Source organism: Magallana gigas, chromosome 5, assembly GCF_963853765.1.
Source record: "Magallana gigas chromosome 5, xbMagGiga1.1, whole genome shotgun sequence".
NCBI classification, from domain to species: Eukaryota; Metazoa; Mollusca; class Bivalvia; order Ostreida; family Ostreidae; genus Magallana; species Magallana gigas.
Window position 1 is genome coordinate 47,290,196 of NC_088857.1, and position 24,125 is coordinate 47,314,320.

General features: G+C 32.5%; 1 long non-coding RNA gene across 1 annotated transcript in view; it reads left to right on the forward strand.

Moving 5' to 3' along the window:
- The window catches only part of LOC136275848 (uncharacterized), a 38,697-nt gene that overhangs the window by 9,830 nt on the left and 4,742 nt on the right, over positions 1-24,125 (forward strand). The window contains exon 2 of the long non-coding RNA XR_010714345.1: positions 14,137-14,167. This is a non-coding gene — a long non-coding RNA (uncharacterized lncRNA). The remainder of the gene's footprint in view (positions 1-14,136; positions 14,168-24,125) is intronic.

Consider the following 24,125-nt stretch of genomic DNA (forward strand, 5'->3'; position numbering starts at 1 on the left):
TCCGTCCGTCCGTCTGTCTGTCCGTCTGTAAACTTTTTACATTTTGATCTTCTCTAAAACCACTTGGCTAAATTTAACCAAATTTGGCACAAATCATCCTTATAAGAAGGTGAATATAAATTGCAAAAATAAAAGGCCAGATTGTATTCAAAGCGGAGAAAAACTCGAAACTGTAAAAAAGGGGGCTGCATTTTAAAAAATCTTCTTCTCAAGAACTACTGAGTTAATCTTAACGCAATTTAGCATAAATCATCATTAGGGAAAGGAAAATATAAATTGCAAAAATTATAGGCGATTTCTGTTCCGAATTTGAGATAATTGCGAAAATACTAATAAAGAATGGCTCGATATTCCATATATCGTAGACTGGCAATTCATCGCGATAGACTGGTCTTATGACAGGCATCGCCAGTCTATCACATCTCGGAAACGAGGTTCTTTGTTTGAAGCTGACAGTTTGTTGTTCGACAGTTCACGTGCGAATATAATCTATGAAACATGGAAATAACATTGGTGCCGATTATTGTGAAGTAAATTGAGGTTAAATATTTCAACGCGTTGTCATTTTCACTTGTGAGGGTGGTTTTAGCTTGTTTTGATATTTTCGTTTCATTTTGCTTTTTAACTTGGGAAACAATCGCCTTGTATTTGGAACAGTTGATTGTTTACCTGCGAAAATGATAAAATCTGATGCATTAACAACGTACTCAAGTGCATTTCCCTCTGTTTTTATTGTTTATTTATTTCTAATTGTGCCAACAAGGATCAAACAAGGGAGCAACTTTGGTTGAAATAATCGATTTTTGATCGGTAACTTCGCCGGAATTTCCTCCGAAATAGAATTTAAAGTAGCCGTGTATTCCGAGTTCATAATCGTGTAAATTAAATCCAAAGACAATAAAAAGATGTTTATGAATTTGAAAAGACGTTTTCACAGCCTCAGTTAAACCATGTTGTGATTAATCACCCGCGACTGTCTTATCTTTAGAGGTTATAAATACGGGTGATGCAAACACATATACCGTGCATTGAAAATTACAATCGATAATCATTACATTTCTTGTTGATAGGTAACTTGTAATTATTTAATAACTCTGCCAAATTAATGCAAAACCGTTTGTTTACAGTTATCTTCAAAACTAAAAACTGTTGAAATTGGGTCATAGGGTAGGATAATCCGAGATTCCTCTGACTCTAACCCCCGCTTTTCTATTGGGACGTGCGTCCCAATATAAAAGCGGGGGTTAGAGTCAGAGGAATCAAGGGTAGGACTATTTTCTCCAAAATACACAGTGCAAAAACTGATTTTGTGTCACCTGGCTAACTCAATTACAAAAAATGTTATCTATATAATGTATGAATGCACTAAAAAAATGAAATTAAACAAATTGAATAAGTTTTTAAAAGTTGCCTATCATTCTACGACTGACACTGAAATGTTTGTTGATCATTGGAATTGTCTTGCTAAACATTATATACTTGTGTACAGAAAAATCAAAAGGATGATGTGCTATAACGACCCTCTGGGGTCCTTTCTCATTTGATAAATTATTTGAAATCTGCAACAATTTTGGTATTTTTCAAACGAGTTAATAAAAACTTCTTTTAATCAGTTCTGACACATTATAATTATGAGGATATCCGTGCATTATCATTATTTTAAAGAAAATATTGCAGCAGAAAATCATCTTGGTTTGTAGCCGTTAGTTGTTTTTGAGGGAATATGAAATAATTAATGGACCTTAGTACAGAACTGATACCTGTATGCCTGACAATACATTAAATTATATAGCTTTTTAACACATCATGTGACAACATTTTCCGGTCAAATGTTTTCATCGATCAAGTGAGTAAGGATATAAAACGTACACAAGTTTACATCAGGTAAACAATTATTTAAGGGAAGACCAATTAAGTTTTTTACTGCAGCCTTAGCAACTTTTGCCACATAGTTCAAACACTGCGTACTACCTTCCAGACTAGCTGGCGATTCTCTGTCCGTCGATCTTTGTTAACTTTCACATATGAGATATCAGCTGTTGAAATGAAATGTATCTCATCTGCATGGTATATTCATAGAGCTTGGCATCTTAAATAAACACACTAAAAATATTCACTTAGATGTGGAAAATGAAAATTACACTAATTTAAGTTCGATATTATTTTTCATAAATACCAATATACCAAACAAGAAATATTGCAGGTAAATGGTAACTACCTTTTCCAGTATTTTCATCATATAAGATAAATATGCATTGCATGGCCTATTAGACAACATATTAATGAAATAAAATGTTGGCATCCTTTAATTGTGTAGATTCAAAATGTTCAAATTATGATTACACACAATAAGGTAGGCCCACAATGGGTGCTGATTTTTTAACTGATATACGTCTTAGGAAATGTATGATTTTTTTTATCTGAAATGAGCTAATACTGTTCACTATGTGCAAAAACTGTAGGAAATAATATACCGGTGTTATATATAATTAACATATCACAATAATTAAATATTTTCACCCCTACCCCTTTATAAATTATTGAAATTTAGGTCAGAAAATTATCATGGTACTTAACTTTGCTAAATATTAAATTTTACTGTTCTTAATTATTTAAGGACACACGAGACGTTCCTCAATTTTATATAATTTTCCTTGATAAATTATCCCTTATTTATTAACATTTAAACCTGTTAATTCCCAAAAATTCAGGGTTTATTACCAGGCTAGTTTTAGAGCTATAATATTTAGAATTTTCCTTAAAATAGCATGCAAAATGCATTTGAATGCTTATAAATAAAGTCATAGTATATATTTTCAATTGAACACTTTATATCTAAATAAAAAAAGGATCATATAACAGGAAAATATAATTATGGAATTATTTGGTGGAAATTTTCACATTGTGGAGATAGGAAAAAATAGAAAAAATGGAAGATAGGTCGCGTCTAACCGTAAAGTGTGTTAAGTCAATGTAGTTCGCCATTGTTGCTAAGGTGAGCGATGTGGCCCATGGGCCTCTTGTTTAAAAGAGAATACTTTACAGCTACAAAGTCTTGTTCTGCATAGGTTTAGTAAGGTCGTAGAGATGTGTCCATTTGAATCAATAAGGAGTGTCCTTGGCTGTTGTTGATGTAACCTGAGTCGTAGTTTATGGAAATAGGCCTTTTTGGGGGATTTTCGAGCATTGTCCAGGCCGGTGAAGCACTCACATACGATCACATCATGGTTACAGCAGACTTAGTAGTTCTGGACAGTGGTAGAAGAGAGGATGCAACTAATCACCGGAAACATTGATCTTGTATGCTGTCAATGCTGAAAAAGAAAAACGTGAAAGATTTCATTTTCCGGATTTAATTAATTTTTTTTTTTAATATTTACGTTACATTTAGAGTTTGTAAATTGTATATTGTGTAAAAGATTCATTGTTCGTCTTGTTTACCAACCAAGCATTCATATATTAGGGACGTTTATATATATGTGTATACCTGGATAATCTTGATTATCGTGCATAAAAACTTGGTTAATGGCTAACTTGGTCAAAACGTATATATTTTAAAGAGATACGGTAATAAAAATTAAAATCCCGAACCAAGTTTGAAAAAATGACGCCATCTTGATTTGATGGTGCGAGATCTCGTTTACGAATGAGAGATAAATTAGAGCCTTGAAAATGTTATCATGGTTATTGGGAGTATTTATATTGTTAATTAAGACATGAGTTCTTCGTCATTTTCTTATTAAAAATATAAAGGTGTGAAAATATTATGTTCATCACAGAGCAGGTTCTGCATGAACACACAGAAATCACAAATATATTAATTAAATGCCGATGAATTAACGGGGTTCATTCTTGACTGTGGTCTGGTTAACAGTGTCCACCCGTACGGTCAATTTACAACTACGATGAATTGATGGCAATTATTTTACAGTTACTTATGTGCACTGATTGGCCATACGAGGAAGAGTACGCTAAAAATACTTATGAAATTAAAATACATTGAATTGAATAGTTTAACGTGTAACCATGTATACAAATATTCTTAAAACATATTTAAAAAAAAATATATTGATATCACACAAAACAGCAATTATACGCGGAAAGTCTATTATGAATAAAATAGTTATTAATAGGCTTGGGGTAATGCTAAATGTAATGGTAATGCATTGCAATGCATTACATTTTTTCAAAGTAATGCTAGTAATGTGTAATGCCACAAAATTAGCATTACAAGTAATGGTAATGTAATTCATTACTTTCCAAAATCTAGTGTAATGCTAGCATTACATGGCATTACTTTGATTACTTTGCATTACTATGCTTATTTATGCATGTTCAGTGTTCACTTTAAAAAATGTGATGAATAAATGATTAGTTGAAATTGGATTTGATTAGATTTATTTTTAAAGAAGAAAGAAATAATTCTTGAGATAAAAATGTTTTAATTGTATTATTAAAAAAGATTTTTCAAAATTTATTTTTGAATTGTTAACATAACTAAATATAACAGCACAGTTTCATAATATTTTTAAGAGTGTTGTTATTAAGAGTTTTTAATCATTTAAACAATTTACTCCAATTAGTTTGCACTTCAATAAGAAATGTGTCAACAACACACTTTGCCCCCAGGATTCTAAGTATCAAAACAATCTATTGTTATAAGAAGTGCTAAACACCCAAATCCCCTTCCCTTCACTTGAAAAAAAAATTTACTTACTCTCTCTCTTTCTTTCTTTTATATTAAGTACACTGTATATTAGTTTGGACTGATAGAAAATACAAATTTTTCTATTATTGCACTTAATATATCCTAAGATAAAGATCGTCATACAGTATTTTTCGGTCCAAGCTTCGACTGCTCCTGTAAAACATTTATTTAGTATAGCTGGGAAGATTTTCAAACTAACAGGATGCAGTTAAAAGATGAACCCTTTGAAACTTCGATCATAAAGTGAAACAGCAATCTATTGTCTTGAGTTGTCCTCAGTAGAAAGAAATACGATTTCAATATATTAAGAAATATAACTGGGAAAAATCATGTTTATAAATTTATACACTTAAATGTCCAAAATTATAAAGATTTGTGTAATATGGGGAAATATCTCTATTCAGCTTTTAATAATCGCAACATTATTCCATAAATTGTTTTTTGTTATGCATGTAATTCTGTGTCTCTATTTCGTATCTGACATTGTATCATGGCAAATGTCTATAAATATATAAATGTCTATATTTATTTAATTTATTTAATGTTCATAATGCCACAATATGATTATATATTGAGCAAATAAAGAATGACTCTTGTATACATGTAGTCATTGAATTTGAACCTGATACTGAGCATGCCCCTGTAGATATGTTAAAGAGTGTCTTATATTTGAAACATTTGCAAAAACTCTTTCTTAGCTTTACTTTTTTGTAAAAAGTAATGGTAATGGTAATGTATTACTTTACTCATGTAATGGTAATGTAATGCATTACTTCAAAAAAATCAAGTAATGGTAATTTAATGCCTAAATTCATGAAGTAATGGTAATGTAATGCATTACTTTACAATGTAATTCGCCCCAAGCCTGGTTATTACATATTTAAAGGGATAATATGTAAATTCAAAAAATAATCATTTAAGTCTCATTTTTAACCCCCCCCCCCCTTCCCGTTGAAACATGTATACATGTAAATCTAAAGAATAAATATTTAAAAACTGATAATTTTTTATTAAACAAACTCATATTAAAATATTAATTCTTTAATTTGTGCTTCTTTGCTGTTGAATTTTGAACCGGTTTCATGATCAAAATTCCACGATGCGGGTCAATTTTCAACAGATTAGGGTCTTTATTCATCACCTTTGGTCTCAATATTCAACGTGGAAAAATGACCCCTGGGTCAATTTTCAACCCGGGTCAAAATTCTTCGTTACACCTGGCTACAGTTATAAACTCATGCTTCGTACTGTGTATATGTTATGTAACAGTCTTTTGTTCACTCCTGACAGAAAAAACCCTGCAATCCGCACAGAATATACAGGAAAATCACAAAGAGAAGTTCACCTGGACAAAGAATGTATAAACATGTATACACCGGCTCGAGTACCTAAGATTATTGATTTCATCATTAAACAAGATCAGACATCAATTTTCTTTTCAAATTCAATTAATTACTTAGCAAGGTTGTTAATCGCCTTATTTTCCATATTTGAAGATAGTAACATGTATACATATAGTTTCAGTCACGCTGAAACCTACTGTGCATATTAGTATGTACGGATTCATTATCATTAGGCTAGAATTAAACTTAAACCTGTTGAAAATAAATGCTATCACTATTAAACTCAAGTCAATTTTAGTAATAGTTTCAGCAATGCGTAAACCATTTGGAATCTTAACTTAAAGTTTCAGCATACTAAAACGTAGCGGAAATATGCTGAAACTATTGATATTTCCATAATAATTCACACAACTTTTCAAACGTTTCAAATTTAGTTTCCGCATTGCGGAAACCATCAGGAATCTTAGACTAAAGTTTCTGCTGACTGAAACCTAACGGATACTTGCTGAATCGATATAATGGTTTCCGCAGTGCGGAAACTATACATGAAACTTCAACTTCAAGTTTCAGCAAGGTTCCACATAGTTTCAGTTTTGCTGAAACTTGATTTTTCATCCAGTGCTTGTTCTTCTCTTTCTTGTTTAATTTCTGATAGTGTGTTCTCAAAAGTAGTCATCTTTGTATCCGTTTGTTCAATTTTCTTTAATATATTATCTAGGGTTGTGTCAATTTACCTTATACATGTTATGTAAATTCCTAATTAAACGCGAGGAATTGATATCCTTGTAAAATCGCGAGAGGTACATCTCGCGGATTTTAAAATCTCGCTTTTATTTTTCTGACAGATGTAAACTACAGAAACGATGATAAAAATCTGGTTTTCGCGATTTCATATTCTTGCAATTTTATGCAAAACGGTTGAATCGCGGGATTAAATGCTTGCAAAGGAATGTACAGTTTTTGGATTATGATGAAAAGAGGTTCTTGAACTTGCTTTCGAATTTGTAATCACCAATTCAATGGCTCTGATTTTTTTTCATAAAGAATCAAACTCTTTGTTGTTTCATATTTCTACAACAGTTTGCAATACTGTTCCTAGCTTTATTTCATATTCAGCTGCAGGTGGACCTCAAAAAGTTTCTTCTTGTTCTTCCATATAAAATTTTTGAATGAGCGCTTCACTGTCATAAATAATACTAAAAACACCTTCCTATTTATCAATTATCATTTAAGGAATTGCTTCATCTAACATTGATTTAAAAGAGGGAAAAAAGACTTCGGTGTGGATATCATGGCGCATGGGATACCTTTGTAATCTTTGTTTGTTTTAGACTGTGCTAATTCATGGTATTCCTCCTCTGTCGAAACTCTGTACTTTGCATTTTGTGTAGAATATCGATAACTATTGTCCTGATTTCATCTTCAAACATAACTAGTTCTTCTTTGACATTTTTCTTACCTTTTTCTTTTTTTTATATTAAGTACATCCTCCCCTTCAGCCATTTTTAAATGCACTGAATACAATTCAAATTTTAATATACAATGAATACACTACTTTAGATGATATAATGGCATAAAAAGCCACGCGACTGCATGCAATATCGTCTGTCAAATAAACCACACGAGTCACAAGTTCGGAGTATACAATACTTACAGTCGGAGTGCGCTGCGTTATCTAAGTAGTTTGACATCAAGTATTTAATGTACTGTAAGGCAATATACTTTAGAATTTCATGCAAAGCAAATAAATGGGACCATGAGCTGAATTACTGACCTTTTACAACTGATGAGATGTACTCGCCTTATTATTACTTAAATCATTCAACATATGGAAACTGACTTTTCTTAACTGATGTGATTGACACACATAACTAATACTTAGTCAATTAAGGTTGTACTGTATACATTTGAGTAAGAAGTATATGCGCACAAAGAATTTTGATTAGAAACGCAAGACGCTAGACCACGCCTACACACAGTACATGTATTCACAAACTACACTGGACGCTTGAAAATCTATTCAGTCAGATCAAAGATAAAATTCTTTTTGCACATCTTCCAACACTTGTTCGATAAGAGCTTAACTCAACAGATCCCCTGGATGAATTCCATCATCACAAAGTGCTAAATTCACTGAATGGCGAGAACTTTTATCCTTTTTTTTTCATTTAACCCCCTCTCCATCATCACACACCAGTAATAGAAAAAAATTAATGCCATCATTAAAAATATCTTCGTTTCCCCTAACCCGACCCTAAGTTTTGAAGTCGGGTAGGTTGTTAAATTTTTTTCTGCTAGGGCATAATTGAAAATACACTATAAATAATAAAAAAAAATCAATTCTTTAATAAACTACCAAAAGAATATTGCTATACTTGTACTAATCGAATATAAAATAAATTTAATAAGGAATTCACAATTTGATATCGTTGATCTGAAATTAAAACATGTTTGATTCAATGACTAGATGTGCATGAATAGATTTATTGCAATGTGGAATCAAAATTTCCGGGAAAATCAATGTTTAAACCCCTATATTTCTGTAATGCATCGTCCGATTTTAAAACAGATTTTAGTTTTAAATTATGAATAATAAGCTCTTATTTTTTGCTTCTATGATTTATAACAAATTATCGCTAAAATGACTTTGTAGCCCTTCTGGTCCCTAATTTGAGGGGTTAGCCCCTTTTTCTTGATATCAAATGAAAAGTCTCCATAATTTAAACATATTTTGTTCAACAAGTATTCACGAATTGTTAACTGTTCTAAAGATATCCGAACAACTGTGATTTATTGGCCGACCCTTCAACTCCGTACCGGGGCCATCAACAAAATTATCTTAGATCCCATATTGTTAAAAACATTATTTTGAGTAACTTTTCTTCTACAATGTTTTTCAAAATATTACTCTTTTTCTAGATATTAATGATCAGCGTTTTGGACATCTGGCCCCTTGAAACCCCTAATTACGTAACATACATGTATGACTAAGGTATAGTACGGTATAGATAAACAACTGTACAATGAACATTTTTGGTTCTATAATTGATGTGTTTTAGGGTCGACCCTTTAAATCCTTACTGGGGCCACCCACAAAAATATTTTAAGTAGTATATTGTTAAGAACATTATTCTAAGCATTTTTTGTTCTATAATGCTTAACAAAATAATTCTCCTTTTCTAGATATAAAAGATCAAAGTTTTGAACTTCAGGCCCCTTGAAACCCCTAATAACGTAACAAATGACTTAGTTAGAGTACTATATAGATAAACAGCTGTACAATGAACGTTTTTGGTTCTATAATTGATAAATTATTGTTAAGAAAAGCGTTATTGAAAAAAGACTTTAAAGCCCTCTTGGCCCCTAATTTGAGGAGCCAGCCCCTTTTTCTTGATATCACATGAAAGCCCATTCAAATTAAAACAACTTTTGCTATACATATTTTAACAAAATATTTATACATCAAAAGATATTACAGAAAATGTTCATGAAAAAATTTGGTGCTAATTTTCAGGTTCAGGCGAGCTTCCAGGCCTTGCGCAACTTTTGCTATACATATTTTAACAAAATATTTATACATCAAAAGATATTACAGAAAATGTTCGTGAAAAAATTTGGTGCTAATTTTCAGGTTCAGGCGAGCTTCCAGGCCTTGCGCAAATTTTATAATTGGAAGCATGGGGTACATTTACATACATTTATCTTCAATCCCTAAAAATTTCAAGCTTCTATCTCGAATAGTTTAGGCGGAGATGCGAGAACAAAATGACTTATAAAAATTTGCAAAATCGTCAATATCTGAAAACAGAAGTCACGTCATAAGCTCAAAGTTTCATAACCTCGAGTATTTACAATACCAAACAAATTCTGGAATTTACGTGGAAATCGGTTGAATAGTTTATGATATATAAGCCACCAAAAAAAGTCTGAGGAAGAATTAATAATAATGAACTAGAGCAGTGCTCGTTGCAAAGCAACGAGTGGGTCTTCCGTTAATGTCGAAAGTAAAGCTAGAAGTACCTCTAAGAAGCAGATTCTTATACTCGTAACAAAAGTATCTTAAGTACAAAAAGATAAAAAAAAAATTGAATGATTCTAGCTACGACTTAACAAAATCCGAATGATTTAAAATTAAAGAACGACTTAACAACAAAACTTCGAATGTGTTAAAGTACGACTTAACAATTTTCGAATTATTTTAGATACAAGTTTACTTAACCTTTAAGTAACCTCTTTTTTATTAACCCAGAATGCAGAATCAAAATTTCCGTAAAAATAAGTTTTTAATGCTTATATCCCGCAATCAATCATCCGATTTTTAAACGGATTTCAGTTTTAACGAGGCCGGGTGTAATTTGCTTTGCCCTAGATTTTTTAATGAAATTTTTTACATGAAATTATTATTTTAAGATAAAAAGATAATACATTTACCACACCGTTTGTTTAAGGGGCCATCTCAAAGTTAGTTAATTTTTAACGTAGGACCCTATGGGATTTTGCTTAAAATGTATCAATTTTGCACATTTTTTAAAAACTTCTGCCCTAGGGATTTCTTTTTCTGTTCTACATATAAAATTTATTGCTAAAAGGCATCAAATGGTTAAATAAAAAAAACCTTTCTACCTCCTGGTTTGTTCCTAGGGCTAGGCTTTCTAAACCCTCTTCACGTTTTCGACCCGAGCCCAAATATAGCTTATACTTCGAGACATTTATGTTTATTCCACGATATAATATCAATTTTACGCATCAAACGAGCTATTTTCAACAAATTTCGATGAATATCTGCAGTTTAAACTATCACGCCATGGCGTCAACAAAGCAAAAAGATAACGTCACAATACAAACGCTGCGCGAAAGCGTGCGTACTCGTTATGTACTCGGCCTCGTTAAATTTAGCTTGATAAGCTCTTTTTGCATTTATGATTAATGAAAAACTATTGCTCTGGAAATAGTAATTATGAAAAGCTTTTAAAATTCTCCTGACCTCTAATTTGACAGGACAGCCCCCTTTTTATATCAAAGAAAAGGTCTCGTAAATATAAACTTCTTTTGTTCAACAAGTGTTCAAGAATTGTTGACCTTTCAAGTTTTATCTGAACAACTGTGTTTAGGGACCAACCCTTAAACTGCGTAACGGGGTCACCAACAAAAAACTTTTAGGTAGCATTTTGTTTAAAACATTATTATGAGCAACTTTTCCTGTACACTGCTTTTCAAAGGGTCCACTTTTCGTACTGTGTGCTTGAGCATCATCAAATATCAGAAACTTGCCGATGTATAGTTTACATTATTATACCTTTTTGAATATTTTCTATGTAAAATAAACTAGACAAAATTAAGTGACCATTTTAAAGGGCTCCGCTTAAATTATGGACAATAGGATAAAAACAATTTCAAAGAATTTTGCTTTGACCTTGACCTATAACTTAAAAATTTCTCCAGCTGGCATAGAACTTCTTATTTAATCTCATTCCCCCTAATATACAGGCATTTTGTGTTAATCTGACCTAGATTAAGCAACTGGGAAATAATCTGCGGTCTAAAATTGATTTTATGTTTTTGCTTGTTCACGGTTTTTCTCAAAAGTATAAAAGATAAAACTTTCAAATTTTCAGTGGTGGTAGAGAGTCCTTAGCCGCAGTGTCTCTTGCATATCAGAACGTCCGCCGTCACTGCCGGTTGTCACCAGAAGGAAATGAAAAATCTTAATGTTTCATTTTTTTTAATAAATATTTTATGCTACTATTCGATAGAGACGCTCAAATAACTTCAGAATAACAAATCTGTCTTAAAATCGATCCAGGCATTCTTGAGATTTTGGGCTCCAAAGTCCTGAAGCGATAGTCTGGGTTGCTCAGTCGTTAGAGTGTTGGACTTGTGCCCAGGCGACCCGGGTTCAGTCCCCGAGAACCGAATATTTGTTTCCTTAATTGTGTTTAGTTTAACGATCTTATCTTTAAATTGATGTATTTTGATGTTTTCTGTTTTATTCTTATTATGAAACCGAAATAATGAAAAGTGTACTCTATTGTGAGGCATTATAACCATGGTAAAGTTAGCAGCCACCTACAGAAGCCATTAAATAAGGAAAATCGTCAAAGTACTGAAAGTACTCAAACAGAAAATATATTTTACTTTATAATCAGCATACTTTAATTAACATCAAGATGATTAATACATCAATAGTTTGTGGGAACATTGACAACTTCGGAGACAGTAAAGATCGTGTGATCAAGATCAAGGGACCACTCAGAATTACCTGGCGGTGCCCGTACAGCCCAAATTTGGGACCAGGAAAAAATAGCTCTACAGGTCTCCTGCACTGCCCTGTAATTTGTTTGATGTACACTATGAGGAAAAAGGGGATAATGGTCCACCATTTACCTCAATATCGTTGAGAAGAGTTAAAAAGAGACAAATTTCTAGTGAGCTTAATGGACACGTTTAGATAGGATAGAAGCCCTCAGACCTTTGTTAAAAATATTTAAAAAAAACTTCCTCTAACGCGTGTGTTTTTTTGTTCGTGTGATCAAAACCAAGGGGGATATGAACCTTCGAATGAGCCCTTTAACCCTTATCAACGCTTTTAGAACTAATCACTTATTATACTAGATCAGTGTTATTATCTATTTAAGATTTACTATAGTCAGGTACTCTTCACACATTTGCTCTAAAAAAGTATATTAAAGATCACAAATTCAACATTACAACAAATGTTTAGAATATCGATGTATCTTTATTAGATATAACATGTACATGTTCGTTGAAGAACATAAAACTGACGTAAAATGTAATGTGAAATTTAACGATAAAAAATCATGAAAGAATAATTGTTGTAATTAATATAAGCAATATTCATAATATTCATTGGTGAATAAATTGTCAAACAAAGAAGTACGCACGCACGCACGCACGCACGCACGCACGCACGCACGCACGCACGCACGCACGCACGCACACACACACACACACACACACACACACACACACACACACACACACACACACACACACACAGCGATGCCATATTCGTTTTGCAACAAGTTGCACGAGATGATAAAAGTACGGGGTTTTTTTGTCATCGCTTGGTCGTTTCTGCCTCTTTTTTAAAGGAACATATTTAATGTAGGAATATGTAATCTTTCTACGTTTCAAATTCATGAAGATCTCCTTAAGACCCATAATCACTTGAAGCGGTTGATAAAATATGATGACCATATAGTTCGTACAGGTTCAACCCCAAAGACACGATCCTATCTTATTAACGGCACTCGCGTATTGTCCCCATGCTCTTAACATTCTTTAAACAAGTATTTGCGTATTGGTATTTATAGCACTTTTTGGGGAGTTGATTTTAATCAACTCTCCTATGCAGTTACTCTGGCAAACCGAAAGTGAAACAGTGTTTGGACCTTAGCACAAACCATCACCGCTGACAAGACGTAGATCTTAAAAATAATAGATAAATTCGGTGTACTGTATGCTGTACCATTGTTTTTCAAAAGAAACGTATTGATAAGTACCTTGAAAATAGTCAGATTTTATATAATACGAACAATTTAATTGTTTTTTGTAGTTGCATGTATTCCTACGCCAGAGTTCAATATAGTCTCGTTCAACCAGACGCTCGACTGTCTCCGTAAATCTCCGACAAGCAGAGAGTCTCTCTTGGTAGTCGGAGACTTACGGAGACAGCCGGGTGTCTGCATGGTTAAACGAGACTAGAGTTCAATATTGCTTGGATCCAGACGTGTACAATTTTTAGAAACATTTCGAAAACTGATACACAGTTTGATGGAATTAATTCTATCTTTAAATATTACACAACATGATTCATACAGGGTTTTCTCGAAATTCTTGTCGCAAAAGTTCGAGAATTCATATTATAAAAATGTGCGTAATTCAAATACAGATTACAAACTACTTGCCAGGCAAAATAACATAACGTTGATTTTAAAATTGATAATAATCAATAAAATCAACGCCCGACAGTACTTCAGTACTTTGATTAAAAATATATTTTGTAAAACAACCGTCGCTTTTCTAAATATGATGGTAAATTATCATAATTTTTTTCTATTGTAGAGTTGATGAAAACAGAAATGCAACAAACAATGTAAGTAATGGTTCTCTTTTAAGAAGAACTTATATGCACGTATATAAATGTCTATGCTCTTATGTTTTAGCTCACTTGAACCGAAGGCTGATTTGAATTTGTCCGCTGTCTGTTGTATGCGTTGTCGTCGTCTTCGTCGTAAACTTTTCATAATTTTATCTTTTTCTACAGAACCACTGTATTGTGTTTACTATTTACTGTGTGCACTATTTAGCAGAATAAGCACATGGGAAACAACGAGATTATTATGAATAATATTAATTGAATGAAACTGATCATGCACAGTTACAATTATATATCTTAAAAACAAAACGTTCACATACAATAATTCCGGATGCAACACATTTTCCTCCCTTAGTTTGATATACATGATTTTGCTTAAGTTAAAGAAAATAAAAATGTGTGTTTTTGATCAGGTTTTGATCAAGTTCTTAAATGTCAGAGGTAGAATTCACATTTTTTATGTTCATAAAGTCATTTTTACATCTTAAGTACACAAATGATCATCTCTAGCAAGCAAATAAATGGAAATAAAGAAGAATACTCCATATACCTCATGTATAGAATGAATACAATACATTTTGACTAAACTAGTAATTTCCAGCAAGTTATACTGAGGATTATTGTGCCCCTAGACAGAGTACAGCATGGACAAATATCTACACATGATACTTAAAATCGTTTGCGGTTACGAACTGGATATTATTTCTCTGGCAAGACGGCTGTAGGTTTTGGTGATATAAATGGACAGTTTTTTTGGTGATTGGCAACTTCTGGTCCTTCCTGTTGTGAAAATTTGGATACAAATGCAATCTTCTTGCCCTCATAATAATGAGGAAATTTGTGAAATTTGTGGTGGTTGACTCTAGAATCTTACTGATTTTTTGATGTCACTAGAGCTTGTAATCCACAATCTGATCGGCTTGTCTCCTCTAATGAGTCGTCTAGTCAACTTGGACACGATAAGACACTGGTCAAGTTATTTTAGCAATAGTTCCTGCTATCCATTTATCATTTCTGCCTCTGTAATCGCGATTAAATCACCAATTGTCTCAGTGTGAATTCACAAGTACACTTCCTCTCTATGCAAACATCTGTTGTTGTTTTTGCTTTACATGAGATTTTAAATTTGGTCTAAGTAGATCCATTTTTATTTACAACTCCCTACTCATCCTAAGTTTTGCTGGCGTTTTTATTGGTTATACAATGTGGAGTGCTTTTGTCAACTTGCTGCACGTCCTGTATCTAAGTTGATACTTACCTATCTCCCCCTCTAACTTGCATGGATGATGCATCTGGACCTACTTATGGACTTGAAAGACTTGGATGCTGAATTTTGGCCATGAATTTCAGATGCTGGAGGAGGTTAAGGTTTTTAAACAGGTTACAGTTTTTTTTTGTTTTTTTTTAAATTCAGACTTTCATGTACAATTTATTCACATCTTCTTATATATTTAGTTTACAGTGCATATACATCAGATATTCATTTCATTTGAGATTTAAGATATACGTATTATATATACACAGTCACATACCAAAGATAAAAATGCACAAACAGACATATATATATATATATGCACAAACAGTCTCAAAAACCTTAATATATATAATTCTTTTATCAACCATTAAAGTTTGAGTATTTTTAGTTATGAGGTGGGAGTGAAAGAGGGTGGAGAAAGAGAGGGGAACACTATCTATCAAAAAGTCATACATATGCAAGAGGATACATAAAAGTATACGTATTTTTTGCCATTATTTGCAAACAATTTCCTTGCAGCTATTATAAACACATTTAATAACAAATCACAAATAGTTTGCCAATACTTTTCATTTTTACAATTCTTCAGCAACAGTGGTTTTTCAATATGTAATCTATCAGTGACAGTTCGTTTTAACATGAACGTCGAGAGGTTTGGGACATTTTTATATTTACTGGCAAAAATAAATTGTTTTACTGTAAGAATCAATATGTTTTGAAGTCTATACATATTTCTGTTTTTGAATTTACCAAAAAGTATAGTTTTTTTTTATCAAATGTCTTTAAAAAATTAAACTTGCTTCTTAACCATTCTTCAAAGTAGAGCCATATTTCTTTGACATGAACACAGTCTACAAATAAATGTGCTATAGTTTCTATATCTTGATTACAGAAAAGCAGGCTGCCGAATCAATTATATTGAGTTTGAAAAGATACTCATTTGTTGGCAAAATTCTATGTACAATCTGGAATTGCAACCATTGAAATTTGGATACTTTCGGGGTTTTAAATGGGAGTTCAAAAATATTATTCCATTCTATTGCCGTATAAGCAAATCCACTTTCTGTCCACTTCTTGATTGAACGAATTGATTCTTTTTTGTTATCGATGAGTACATAATACATATCCTTAAATCCTTTGCTTTGTTTGTAAAAAAATACTGAGGGAATTCGGAATAAATGGTCCATATTCTACCTTATCATTATTTGCGGCTTTTAATCTTTCAAAAACTGCTCCTTTCAAACTCCTATATTCTAGAAAATTTGTCTTAACATTTGAGTTTTCAAGAGTTTCAAGGCTTACAAAATTGCCTTCCTCTGTCATCAAATCTTTAATAAATTTATAACCACAGTTGAAATAATTCTTAATAAAAATTGATGAGTTATTAATTTCAATATAAGGATTAAACCATATATTTTCATTAAGTACTTTTATGTCATTTTGGCTATAGGATATAACAATTTTAACCCAATCTAATAAAACTTCTTTCCAAAACTTGTTACTTATCTTATTGCTAATATTGGTAATAAAGTCTAAACCTTTTTCCCATAGGGTTTCTATTTTTAATCCTAATTCTGATTCAAAAAGTTTTACCCACTTTGTATTAGAGTAGATTAGTCTTCTTATCCATGTAGATTTCAATGCACAAACAAATTCCATATAGTCTATCATTTTTAATCCCCCATATCTGTAATCTTGAATTATAGTGTTTTTCTTTACCTTATGAACCTTGCCTCCCCATAAAAAAATGTAAATTTCTTTCTCAAACTGTTGAAGGTATTTTACACTAGGTTTTGGTATAGTTAGGATTAAGTGGTTAAATTTTGGTATTATCAGTATTTTAATCACAATTAATCTTCCAACTGTTGTAAGAATTCTTAATTTCCATTGCTTTATCAAACTTCTTAAATTTTGATGGATAATTTAGTTCTACTATTTTATTCAAATTAACAGAAAATTTAATACCAAGTAAATCAAAAGTGGGATTGTTCCAATCAAGCTTCCATCGCGAGTGGTGAAAAACTTCTTTTGAATTTTTTTTTTACTACCGATCCAAACCATTTTAGTTTTAGAGAAATTAAATTCTAGACCAGATATGCATGCAAAATAATCAAGTTCTCTTAAAATACCATCCATGGACTAATATTATTGAAGTGTCGTCAGCATATTGCGAAAGTTTGTATTCTACACCATCAATTTCAATTCCACGAATGTCTTCATTATTTCGAATCAAAATTCCTAGAACCTCAGCACATAGCAGAAAAAATATGGGGAATTGGGTCACCCTGTCTACATCCTCTTTGAGGAAAAAAATAATCAGAGGCAATTCCATTTTGTGTAACACAAGATTTAATATCACTATAAAAAGTTCGGATCCAGTTTTTGATTGAAATCCCAAAATTAAAGAAGTCCAGTGTTTACTATATATATTTCCAAAAGATAGTATCCAAAGCTTTTTCAAAATCGATTAACATTAGAAGGCCAGGTATCTGATTTTGTTCAGTATATTGCATTATATCATTCTAACATTTTCTCCAATAAATCTACCTTTTAAAAACCCAGTTTGGTCTTCATTAATTAATTTATATAATACAGTTTTTATTCTATTAGCAATGCAACCTGGGACAATTTTATATAATACATTAAGAAGGCTAATAATGCCAGTTTTTTAAGAACTGTTTTGGTTTTCCTGCCTTTGGTAAACATGTTATTGTACCTAGTTTATTTGATTCTGCAAAGTGTCCTAACTCGTAAGTATTGTTTATGGCTTTTGTAATAAAGCTGCCTAAGTCGTTCCAAAAGAATTTTAAAAAACTCGCTCGTAAACCCATCAGGCCCTGGGCTTTTATCGTTTTTATATTCTTCAAAAAGTTATAGACTTCCAATTTATTTAATGGGCCTTCAAGGAGATCAGACTCTTGTTTATTTAGTTTGGGAATGCCACACAACTTTAATTTTTCGTAAATGTTTTCAGAGTCTATAGTTTCCCTCTTCTGATAAAGGTTATCGTAGAACATTCTTAATTCATTTAGTATTTTAAATTGATTAAAAACAGTGGAGCCATCTTCTTTTTTAACTTTTGGTATAATTTTGCTCGAAAAATTTCTTGATTCAAGGCTAATGAAATATTTTGATGGCTTTTAACATTCCTCTATCCACTTTACTTTTGATCTAATTCATTGACCCTGCAATCTGATTTTTCTAATAAGTTCTAATTCTGTTTGTTTATTTGATAATTCATCTTTAGTTTATACTGTAAAATTCTGTTCAAGAAGCAAAATCTCTTGCTCTAATTGCTTTTCTAGTTCTGCTGTTTTCTTTTTCTTATAAGTTGAATAGGATATTGATTTTCCTCTAATTTCCATTAGTTATGTGTCTAGGAATGATTGGTCACTTATAGTAAATTGCATATTATTATCATCTATTGTTTCAATATTTTCTAAATTGTAAACTGGGCAGACATACTGCTGTTCTACATTTTTTTATTTTTATTTTTTATTTGATTAGATATACATATTCTTTGTCTTTAAGAAGAGAGTTGTTAAATTTCCTAAAACCCTTTCCTTTAAGAAATTCATTTGTTCATACAAACAAGACAAGTGGGCAATGGTCAGAGCGGTGACTGTTTTCATATTTTACATAGAGAGATAAGTTAAGTAATGATTCTGATATAAGGAATAAATCAAGTCTAGCCTGTTTAATTGGGGTTTTTTCCTCCAAGTGAATTTTTTTTAGAGTTGGATTATGCTTGCGATATACATCTTTCAGACTAAGTGTATCCATTATTTTTAAGACTTCGAGTCTTGATTTGGGATTATTTAAGTTCTTATAGTTCATGGAGTCTAAGTCTTTATCAAAAACTAAATTAAAATCACCACCAATAATTATCTTCTGGTTAGAGTAAATATCTTGAATCTTATTAGGGAGGTTTATGTAAAGGGTTGGTGAGTCCAAATTTGGTCCATATATATTTATTAATAAAAACGAAAGAATTTCTATGGTAACATCTAATAGAAGAAAATTACCATCACTATCTTTATGTTCATTGAGTATTGTAATATCACAGTTATTATTGATTAGTATAGCTACTCCTCTAGAATTTGATTTGTATGAGTTAAAGTAGGCTTTATAACCCCATAGTCCCTTTATCATGCTTTCAAAGTGAGTGTCTTGAAAAATGTATATATTACAACTTTTTGATTTTAAGACTTAAAAATGTCCCTCCTTTTATTGATATCACCTAAGCCTTGGCAATTTAATGTCAATATGCTTAGATAACTTTGCTGCACTTTATCATCCATGTCTATATAAATGCTTTATAAGGTTTACGGTTCCCGAAAAGAATAGAAAAAGGGCAAATAAAAGGGAGAAAAAACAAGAAAAAAGCAAAGGTTTGGAATTGCGAAAGCACGCTTGCTAATTTTACCAACAATAAAAAATAGTTGACTGACTGAAGTTGACCAAAACCTTTTTTGTCAACGTAAAAAAAAAATCGTACAATAATATCAATAATTAGAATCGGTCGTGCGGAGGTATATATGTATAACTTATTGTCTGTTTTTGAAAACCCTAAACCCTATGTTGCGCATACTATGTATTTAAAAAAAAAGTACCTTGATTTTCTGATGATTTGAGTTTGTTAATATGACAGCATATACATTACAAAAATCATACCAAGTTTATGTGAGACATATTAATGTTCATGAAATACAATTATACATATGCACTCCCCGTTGCGTTGCGTTAACTATAGAATAAGAAAATAAACAACACTTACAGTTATGTTTGTAAACAAAAAAAACCAAACAAACCGGAAATGATAACTATAAACAAAAATCCAAATAATTATGAACAGTCAGGACAAATCCGGAAAAACTCGTCCTAGGCTAGTTATATAGCAACAGTTAAACAAACTATATTAATGATACTAAATTAGTTTGCTGTACCTGGTAATGACATCGCATACCTAAAACCCAAACGTTTAGTAGCAAACTTTTCCAAAGCACTATTAATTATGGCACAAAATGTTTGTAACAGGATATTACGTAAAATGTTAATTCAGTGTAAATGAAATGAAAAACGTGTAAAATATGAACAATAACAATAAATCGGTGAGTTAAGGCTTGTGAAATATAGATGTACTATCTATACTATCTAACAGTACAGCTTTTCAGTAAAAATAGTAATATTAATAGAAATCGCGCATATTGTGAAATTATTAGTAATTAGATGCTACAGCGACTAAGGCCTGTACATGTATGTAAAATTAAATTAAACATAGTTACCCGATAGTTTGGATAACAAGAACAATACATATATTTGTTTTTAACTTTGACTATGTTGTCCGTCTCAATTGGCTGGGGCCGACATGTTTCGTGCGGCACTTAACCCGACTTCATTAATATGTTTGAAGCGTCTAGGCCCGATTTTGTTGCCGTAACATCGCGAAACGACCACCAATGTATTCTTTACGTCATTGTCGATGAGCGCTTTCAGCAACAGCCTCCCGGCCCCGTGTTCCCCATCATCATCGGATCCGTCGTGCGTTGTTCCGTCGTTACCCATGAACCGGAACGCAAAGATATTATGACTAGCACTGGCGATACTGTCTGAACGCATAACCTAAACAAGAGACCGTCTCACCTGTTCATAGAAGTCTATTGGTACCGCGTGGGCCGCAAACCGGTTCCCATTGTCCTCTGTTGTCTTGCCCGCAGTGATCGCAATCTTGACCTCTTCTCCGTTGATGATCTCTTCAGCCGTTGGACGGGATCCAATTTTGTCTTTGTATACTGATTTACTCTTAGTAAAGATAAGTTTGGTACCTTTTAGCGTGGTTTCAATATTACGCTGTGCCTATTGTTTTTGGACTTCATATACATGTAAATGTTTTCTCCTTTCTCTAAGTTCCTCGGGCTGATGTTGAAAAACTCTAATTGGGGACTTTTTGTCCTTGATGACTTTGATATGTCTCATAACGATTTCTTTATGTGCTCTATTCACAGATGGGTCTTGGGAATTTTCTTTGCCTGTCATATTCCCCCATTCTGAACAGTTAATAGATCCGAAGGTTGTCAACTGTTTCTGCATCTATATTCATCTCCGAGCTGAACACGTGAATTATCATCTTGGCAAGATTTTCTGGTTTGCCCATCTCTGTTCTCGTTTCCTCGACTCCGCTTATTATAATATTGTTTTCCATTGATCTGGCTTCAAGTTCGGTAATTTAGTCATTTTGAGTTTTAATACAGTACTCTAGTCGAACAACGTAATCTTTCATTCTACTAAGCTTTCTTTCCGTTTTCCCCCTGTTTTTCCTGCAGTTCATTGATGATGTACACTGTATCATTAGCTTGATGTTAAACATTTTCCAGCCTTTCTTCAATTCCATGTTTTCCACTTATCTCATTCGTAAGTGCGTCAAGCTGTCGTCCCTGTCCTTCAATTCGCAAAAATAGATTGGCCAGTGTATTCTGTATGTTAGATATCCCCTGCATCACATATCTCATTTGGAAGTTTTCCATTTTATTTTCACCAGTTTTTTCTTCATTACTGGATTGCCTGTCCACCGAGTCTATTTCTCCAATGCCCCGCTTTTTTGAGTGGTTTGACGGGTTCGACATACTTAACGGTACCACGGTTAAAGACACTTTACACAAGACTCTAGTGTGATTATTATTCAACCGAAACTCACGCTCCTTGAAAACAAAAACTTTGTTTACCTTGTTCTATTTGTTTATGCAGTCTTTTATGAAACTCTCTGAACGCTAACACAAATTATAACACATAATATTCACTTTCCAGCATATTTCAGTTCTCAGAAAATATTAATTTCCAAGTTTTTGGTCAAAACTTTGCAGTAGAAATAGAGTAGCGTCTTACATATTGCGCATGCGCTCTTGATTATTACAGGTTGCAATTTTTGGTACAGGTGTCCTCTGGTGATTATATCTTAGTTATTACTGGTCCTAAATTCACCAAACTTGCATAGATGGCGCGTCTTATGATACTGATGCACTTAAAAGGATTGAATGCTGAATTTGAGCCATAAGTATTGGATGCTGGATGAAGTAAGGTTATTGAGCTGTTAAAAGTTTTTGGAGGAGGTGCTTTTTGATAGACAATTCTTAGTTGTTATTAGTTCAATTTTCAAATTTGAATAGATAATGCATCTTATCATTCTGATGCACTCCACAAGCAAGAATGCTGAATCAGTTCCATAGGTTTCAGATGCTGGAGGAGGTTTAGTGTTTTGGAACAGGTCACATGCTTTATAGATAGTAGTACTAGTTCAAACTTGCATGGCTGATGTAACTGTAAAATAAATGAATCTCAGATACAGAGATTGATCTCTATTATCAAGGATGCTAAACAAGCTACCTTACTCAAACTTGCTTGATAGATGTAATGTGTTTGTTGTTAAATAATATAACATGTTTTTATATTTATTTTAAGCCGTACAATATAATATAGGATGCGATATGAAAATTGCCATGTTATGATTTTGGGGAGTTGATTTTAGTCCACTCTCCTATGCAGTTACTCTGGCAAACCGAAAGTGAAACAGTGTTTGGACCTAAGCACAAACCATCACCGCTGACAAGACTTAGTTCTTGAAAATAATAGAAAAATTCGATGTAATGTATTCTGAAGCATTGTTTTTCAGGGAAACTTATCTATAAACACTTTTAAAATAGTCAGATTTTATATAATACGAACAAATTAGATATGTTTGTAGTATCATTATTTCCTACGCCAGAGTTCAATAAAGTCTCGTTCAACCAGACGCTCGGCTGTCTCCGTAAATCTCCGACAAGCAGAGAGGCTCTCTTGCTTGTCGGAGACTAACGGAGACAGCCGAGCGTCTGGTTGAACGAGACTAGAGTTCGATATCAATAGTGCCTGGATCTATACAATTCTTAGAATTGTTTCGATTACTGATACAAAGTTTGAAATCTATCTTTGAATATTACAAAAATGATTTATATGGGGTTTTTCGAAGTTCTTGTCGGAAAAGTGTTAAAATCTATATATCATAAAAAGCGTAATTCAAATACAGACTAGAAACTAATTGCCAGGCAAGATAAGTTGATTTAAAAATAAATGATAGTCGATAAAATCACCTCCCGTCAGTACTTCAGTTCTTTGATTATTTATATACTTATAGAAAATACTAAAGAAATAAAAAAAAATCATCTAATGAATGAATTCGCTCCGTGTCTATATATTCCATTTCTTATAAACGTCCCTGAATTTTTTGCGTCAGCTGTTTGTATACCAAGCTGACGTCGACATAACTTTTTTGACATCGTACTCGGAGATCGGAATTGAACGACGCATACCGAATTCTACGTCATAATAGCCGATGATTAACGAAATAGGTGTGATATAACATCCGAAGATTGCAGGAGAGGGGTGTTATATAAATCAAATAGGTTAATATCACACGGATATAGGGTTTATATAGGGTTAGTATAAATAGGGTTATTATTTAGGGTTTATATCACACGGATTGGAGAATTTTCTGTTTATATCGCTCAGGGCGGAAAAGAGTATATTTTCTATAAGTATACGATATAATATTGTACCATATGGTTTGATATTGTATAAAATGTATTACTGAATATATAATTTTGTCACTTGATATTGTGTCCTATGATATTGTATCACACGATAAGATACAATATTGAACATGGATCT